This window comes from Stegodyphus dumicola, chromosome 2, assembly GCF_044657685.1.
Source record: "Stegodyphus dumicola isolate Sdum_Otavi_A_Nest chromosome 2, ASM4465768v1".
Lineage (NCBI taxonomy): Eukaryota > Metazoa > Arthropoda > Arachnida > Araneae > Eresidae > Stegodyphus > Stegodyphus dumicola.
This window is the reverse complement of record NC_140769.1, coordinates 247,862,772-247,871,284: the sequence shown is the minus strand read 5'-3', so window position 1 is coordinate 247,871,284 and position 8,513 is coordinate 247,862,772.

The following is an 8,513-nucleotide window of genomic DNA, read 5'->3' as shown; positions in this document are numbered from 1 at the left end:
CCCCCCCCTCCCCACAGTTCTTGGTTATAGAAGCATGGTATAATGCACGTAAAAGCAGAAATTTTTCACTTTATGCCATCATGCAGTGAAGTAATAAACTTTGCATATATAAATGGCAACAGTATAGTGGCAGAATAAATTGTATAAATTTGCTTGGCTGTTCTGTCATGAGCTATGCATGCTTTCATGGTTTATAGAAATATTTCAAACAATATAATCAATTAAACTCAAAGATATTAACATGTGTTCAGTTTTATTGAATTTTTATATCAATCAAATAATCATATATTTTATTCAAACATATCACTGACAGAGACGAAAATCATGTCAAATTTCTAAGTGTGTAACGCATGCAAATCTTAAAAATGATGAAAAGTTATTTTGTATAAAGGCCTTTTTTTATTATTATTATTTCATGATAGGACTGTATGTTGAGATGGTTTTTGATATGGTTACTTACTTGTGGAGCAAATTTATAGAAAAAGAAAGCCTGTGATTGCCAGTTGTGCTCTTATGTATGTGCTAGCGAGACTTGACTCCAAAAAATTGTTGTTTTAACTAATTTATGTGAGCTGGTCTTATTTTTTCAGACAGATTTCTTAGGTACTGTAATATTGTCAAAATGTAAATGGCAACAGTTGTTCAAGAAAGATTTAAGCAGTTATGTAATATTATTGTGAATGTTAAATAAAACTTTTTCTCACATTATGAAAAAAAAAAAAAAAAAAAAACTATTGGTATATTTCTGTTTATTATGTTCAACTCACTTGAAAAGAAAAAGCATTAGCTTAATATAATTTTAAAAAAGTATTTACTAAATATGATGACTATATTATCAACTGAATCTTTGATTTGCTATTAGTATAATTACACATTTTTAGTAGCTGATATTTCTATCTGGAATTTTTTATTAAAATGTGATTGTGACCAGAATACAACTGCATTTAAAAGTTTTTTTCTTTTTTTAAATTAATGAACTTTTGGAAGATGTGCAGGTTTTGGGGATGTTATTTTGCATTATTATGCTAATACAAAATTATTGCTCATAATTTTTTTAAATCATGGTATAGAACTCCTGGAAGTATACTAAAATCATTTCAAACTGCAGTTCTTTCTTTCACTGGGAAAAGAAAATGAGAGTATTACATAATGCATTAAATGAAAAAAATTTTCTTATATGACTGAATAAAATAAACCTGTTGTGTATTTTAATTCATGTGTAAAATGTTAATAGTTGAGGTACTAAACATTGTTTGACACAGTCGATGCTATTTGTGGAAGAAATGTAGTGCATTGTATGAGGAAAACCAGAGAAAATATAAGAGAATTTGAGCATTTAAAATTTAAAAACTCATAATTGGGGGGGGGGAAGAGTTTAGATTTGTAATTATCGCTTGTCAGTGTATTTTTGTTTATTTATTTTACTTTGATGTATTTGATTTGAATTTATTATGATGTATTTGGTATGTTAGGCTAGCTTATCACAGCATTTAGCATCCACATAGCAAATCTTGACAACACTCTAAATGCAATGCTATATAAAGTCCAAAATCTGGACCACATACCGAGTAAGTAAATAAACGTACTTTTAGGCTGCTGAGCAGTTGTCAGAAGAAGAATTAGCATTTATCTCTCTGATCTAAACAAGTGAAGCCTCAATGTTATTGTATCTACATTTCATCTTACTAGATATTAAGCTGATGATCTAAAATCCAGAAATTTCCAAAAATGCCAAAATCCTGATGATTCTGCATCTCGGACTGCCTATTTGTTTAATTTGTAATTCATATATTAAGGAGGGCTATGCAAAGCAATGGGTGAGATCTCAATAACCCTCTCCCCATGCACACACACTCACCCACCTACCAATATCCAAGATTACATACATTTTATCTTCATCACTGTTAGAAATCTTAAATTATAGTATATGTTGTAGGAAATGAATTTAGTATGTTGCACAGCACCAAATATCCACATTTACAATGCTGTGCCATGAAATGTCAGCAATACAACCGTTGTTTTAGCTGAAGCATCAGTGACATGATGTCAAATTTTCTGATGAATCCTGCTTTTGCTTATAGCATCATCATGACCATACCTATGCAAGGAGGCTGCATTCTTTATCATACCTGTTCCTCTAACTTTTAAACTGTTTTAAATTCCATTAGGTAATTGTTTCCTCTTTCTAACTGAGAATGCTGTAATAGTGGGTGTTCTGAAGATACATATAAACTTAACGAGTCGTATATATGAAATCCTGTACTGCTGGGTTCCCGGGAAAGAGAAATGAGATGGTGAATGTCACAGCAAAATCTGCTGTCAAACCATCCAGTCACCTCATCCCTTTCAGAGATATCTGTTATGTCATCAAAGAAAAGATCCGAAAAAAATGGCAGCAACTTTGGGACTTTCAAGTTGACAACAAGCTGAGAGGTGTAAAGCCTAGAATTGAGCATTGGGATTTTAATAGAAATCGAAAGGAGGAAGTTCTTTTGGCTCGCTTCAGGATTGGTCACACTAGAGTGGCACATAGTTGTCTTCTGAAAGCTGAAAATGAGCCTATTTGTTTAAATTGTAATGTTTGTGTGTCTATCGAAGAAAGGTCAATTGTAATTTATTTTATTATTTGAAGACTGGCTTTTATTATCTAATGTAATCTGTTTTGAAGATTGTGTACTTTATTTTAATGTGTGCTTTTACCTTGTTTTTATATGACTTCACTTTGTGGAGGTAATTAGTCCTAACCAAAGGCACACCAAAATAAATAATTCTTGGTCTTTGGGCATCATATGAGCCCTGTACCTGGATTGATAGTATGGGGTGCCATTAAATGCATATAACCATTCATCTCTAGTCTGTATGTTACATATTTTCACCTTTCACCATTACATCATTGGGTTGTAGTTGTGCCATCCTTCATTGCTCATTGCCCAATTAAAATAGTATGAGACCACATGATGCCATGCTATTATATGTTTCCTCACTACACAGGACACTTGATTCCAGCTTTGACCAAGACATTCTTCAGATCTCCAATTAACATCTAATGAATGGTTGGAGAGAGAACAGCATAATAACTCATACTAGCAAACAGATGAAACTTGGTATATAATTAAAGCATCATGACTGCAATATCTCGAAATACCATTCAAATTTTGTTTGTCTTCCATGCCTAACCATATAAAAGCTGCTGTTATTGCCAGAGACAGATGCTAGGGATAGTGATTTCTGCATGAAACTTCAGAATTACCCATTTCGAACTTTAGAATTACCCAAATTTTTAATCATTTCATTCTTTCATTATCTATTTGTAAAATAAGTATGATTCTACTTACTGTTTTCCTTCATGGTGTGGCAATTTTAATGGGTAACAAAGTTGGTCTGAGTTTATTCTTAGAATCGGCAAATAGTGAACTGAGAGTTTTATTTTTTTGTAGTAATTATTTTGGAAAATAAAATGAGTCTGATGGAGGGGAACTTTATTAAGGCATATTTATTGTGCAGTTTTATTATGGAAGAATTAAAAATTCTAGAATTCTTGCTTTAACCACTTGCGCTAAAAAGAAGTGCCATGCACGTCGAGATGTTTTTGTCTCAAACTGCGAGCGACGTGAACACCACGTCGATAGGCATTTATCGCTAAAATGAAAATAACGTGGTGCACAAATCGCCTAAAAATGAGATTGTTTATTTCTCAAGTTACAGCTCTGGATTTCAGACGTAGAGCAGCGTAAATGAGACACTTTACCGCTTGTTATAGTGTAGCGCACGGCACCGCAACCGTGAAGCTAAATCGTAGTGCAAGTGGTTAAAGTGCTTTTGTGCTCTGTCAGTTAAAATGTTGCTAGTGAGTGATTAATTGCATTATGAGAAGAAATGTTATTGAGTCTACTAAATAGCTTGAATGAGACTTTTATAGTATATAAGGATTGCTGGGAAGCCATAGAGAAAATTTAGTTATCAAATATTAGGTTAAAGTGTATAATGTAATTTTTAAATTAAAAGGGCAGGGCAAAAAAGTAAATTTTTCTAACTTTTGCTGAATGAATGGCACTACAGACATCCTTCCTTTTTTTAAATTTTTTTATTTATAAGCATTTATTTATCTTATTCACTATTTAAATACAGTCAAAAGTCGTTAATCCGGACCCGTCGGGGCTTAGGCAATTCTGGATTATAGATCATCAGTTTAAATCTAGTAAGATGGCATGCAGAAATTCTAAAATTAAAAATATGAAACTGTAATTTATGAAATAAAGAACAATTATAATCTAAAGGGTATCAAAATTTACAAAAAAAAAAAAAAAAAAAAAAAAAAAAAGCTTAATATTTATTTGTTTACTTTATTAAACATTTCTTTCAATGTAAGTTGTTTAAGTTGCTTCGTTTTATGTGATAATACTTTCTCTTTAATTCTATAAACAGACATAATTTCTTGTTCGGTTACAAAGTTCCGCTGTTCAAGTCCCGTAATTGCTGTGCCGAGGATACCGACTAACTTGTCAATCGAAATTTTTTCGTTTTCACTAACCTCTCTGTCACCTTCTTCATGTCTTTATCCATTTTTTTGCAGCAATTCCACTTTTTGTTTGATGGACATCCAAACATACTTTCGTTTTGTAGATCCTTTGGGAGCTCCAGCATTGGAAATTCTATTTGACATAATCGAAAGTTCAAGTTTACTTTTATAAAATTGCTCTTACAGTCTGCAAAAAATAATAAGCCGGATCCAATTCAAAGATTAAGGAACAACGCAATCATCAACATTAACTGAAATAGATAATTTTAGCTTATACCGTCTGTTATACATAAAACGTGCACACGAAAACGTATTCTGCGCTTGCGCAGTCGTAAAGGTCTTACGCGCACGCATAAACGCCTATGCGCATGTGTCAACGCGGTGCATGCGCAAAAAGTTTTTAGCTTTGAGGTCCGGATTATAGATCATTTCGGATTATGGCTGTCCGAATTAATGACTTTTGACTGTAGTGCATTTTTAGCTCACAGTAGAGAGCACTTTTATTTCTAGAAAAGAAATGCATATTTTATTATTAAAGTCAATGAGTTTACTCCATTTTATTTTAGCATAATGTTAATAGGCCATATATTATCTTTAGATTATGTTTTAAGGTGTTTGGCAAGACACTTTTTGTTTCTGTAGTATTAGATATTTTCTCACATATAATCTATTTTATAATTTTGGATCTTGTGTGATTCACAATAGAGATATAAATCGTTTGAAGTAACAGACACAAAATGAATTAACTGAATTAGTCTTGCATTCGTATGTTCATAAAAAGTGAACATACAGATGCAAGACTAATTTACAATAAGCTCATCAGTGCATCCTTCTTAGAAACATGTAATGATCTGCAGGCAATACCTAGCCATGCTTAATAAAGCTGGATACAAATAGAAATGAATAAAACTGTTATTAAAATTTAAATTATATTTAATAAAAATCTTACATCCAGCCTGCATTAGGCAACATGGCAATAAACAGTTCTGCAGTAAAAATAGTGATAATAATTTAATGGTCAACCATTAAGTTCCAAACCTAACATAGTTCTTACTTGTATAAATTACACTCCTATCACCACAATATGAAATTTATTCTTATGGCACCTGTCACCAGTTGATGATCACTTGAAAGATTTGGTTGATCTTGCTAAGCAGATATAAATGGTGATTCAAATACTACATGATCAAATTGTAGTATCACCTTATTTAGAAACTGAGGGTTTCTGTCTTTTGTTTAATTTACAGAAAGGAAAATGCATGCAGCTTCTGAAATTGTGTCAAAATTGACTGGAATTTTCTTACAGTTAACAGCACTTTCTTGTGTTAGTTTCAGATGATTAAAATTAACTAGATTAGATGAGTATTTTGTATGTAATAGCCAAACAACAGTGTAGATAATATAAATGCACACACAGTGACAATATAATTACTTTGTCAGTGCTTTCTTTAAGCAGCTGTTAACACAGTACTCCTTTTTATAACATTATTTAATATATTGCTATATGCACATTTCACAACCAAGTGCACTGAAGTTTCAAAATGTACGCCAAGTGATACACAGTATGTGGGCAAATGCGAAATATAGCCACTGAAACAAGCACTGCATTTCTCCAGTAATGATGACTATATGCCTGTCTGTATACTTTCCTAACTGGTGTAACTAAATGGGAGGGGAAATAGTTGTCTTCGGACCCTCATTATGTTCTCGGGTTACAGGTCGCTCCTCATATGTGTGTTTTTCCTTACTGAAATTTTCCTCAAGAGGGCTAGAAAAATGACAAAAGGAAACACTTGTTATCAGTGGTCAGAATATCTGACTTCCCCATACCCACACATATAGATTTTTCTCGTTAAAGTTTGTCAGCTCTACTTTTTAACAACCTCTGTATTTACATTGGAGAAATTCTATCGTAGCTTTCATACTCTGGAATTTTTTTATTTATGTTACAGTGGCTTATAAATATGAAAATAGTAATACCTCCAGTGATTCGAAAAGCTGTGGTGGGCTGAGCAGTTTAAAATTGCCGAACAGCAGTAATTTGTTCCGGCGAACGGGCTGGTTGCATCGCCGTTTTCGTGTTCTTTCCCATGTGTAATGTGTGTACAAGCTAGTTTCCCGTAGAAAGTCCTCCATGAAGGCTATATCTCCCTTTAAGCAGATAGTCCTCGAGTGCTTTGCCTTAATTAAATAAACCAATCCAAATCAAAAAGCTGTGACATCTTATCCATTAACGAGAAAAGAAAAAATTTGGACAAGGAATTTTAAATTATTTTAATAATACAGTGTATGAAGTGATAAGTGTACATTATATTTTTTATTAATATTGATAAATTCTTAGATTTTTCAGTTAAATTTTGGCTATATTGCATGGATATCTTTTTCTACGTACCCTTTACTGTTATTCACGATATATCATGAAGCCAAAAACATTTTAGTAATCTTTTTGTAGCACCGTAAAGCATTATCAATAAAATATTGTGTTTTTAAGTGCTGCAAAATCTGTCCCTGTGCACACTTATGTGCAATTAAAAATTTAATTTACGGGAAAATACAAAGCATAATTTTTTTAATTTATGTAATATAAATTAATTTTAAAATGATCAGTTATATTTAAAGTTTTACTTACAGCCGTAAATATAAATTTAAAGTTTTACTTACAGCAGCTGATAATTTGGAAATGATTTTAAGGAATAATTAATTTAATGATCAATAATAAATTACACTCATATAACCATAATATGATGATTTTATAAATAATATTAAACTATTATTCATAAAATATGTTTATAAAATTATGTTACATATAAATATATTTATAAAATTAATATTTAATTTTATAAATAAAACTAATATAAACTAATATTAATTTTATAAAACATACATATGTCACATGCATACTAAGTAAATAAATATGTTTATAAATGCATATCTGATTTTAATTAACAAATATGCAGTGTATGTACAAAATTTTAGGACTAGATTTTTTTCAACTTAATGTGAGTGAAGGTGGTAAATAATTGTGTTTGATTTTATGCAAGCAATACGTGCCATTATGGATTCAGTGATTACTAATAGAAATATTGTATATATATTATGCAATCACCACCAAGTAACTTATTGCAAATAAAGTTTAACTCTTCTTCATCATCCCACTTATTGGCCAGATTTGGCACCTACAGATATATTTCTGTTTATATACGTGAAATCTTATTTTAAAGGCCACTATTTGTCAGTACTTCAGAGAACTCTGAAAGCTGTGCAAATGTGCCGAGATGTGTAGCATCAGAAGTAGCGTTTGTAGAAAGCACACTTATCGAGTTTTTTTTCTTTGGATATCGACTTTTTATAGGTTCAGTTCTAAAATTTTGTTATTAGATGCAATCACATATACTTGACTGAGGTTCAATTCCAGTCGAACGAGTTGGCAGCATAGGCGTTTTCGTGGCTTGCTCTTTGTATGACGTAGATACAAGCCAGTTTTCCTTAGGAAGTCACCTTTACTCTTAGGCGAAATAGCCCTCGCTTGCTTTGTCATAATCAAATAAACCAAATATTTTTGAATAATTTTTATTTACAAAATTGCAACTGCATAAAATGTGTTTCCCGAACTTCACATATTTTGTTTCCTTCAGTGTAAATATTTTTAAAGTTTTTCATTAATAAACTTTCGGTTTAGCATGATTGGTCTTATAACTGTGATTTAATTTTGGCCGCATATCATGTTATAAAAAAGGAGTACTGTGTTATAAATTTACATAAACGAAATGGAAAATTACTTGTATCAAAATTATGGAAATTTGTCTTCGTTCAGAAAAAGCACTTATGGTATTTTTCGAGCATTAAAACAGTAGCTTCCCGGTCATGGACCTTATAAGAAATAGACTAACCCAAACGGCTTTTCTCCCTCGTCTGAGGCGTTGCCGGCTGTCACCTTGATCACATCCGGAGGAGTAGGGACGACTTGCAAAAATTTAACATTGGTTGCCTATTG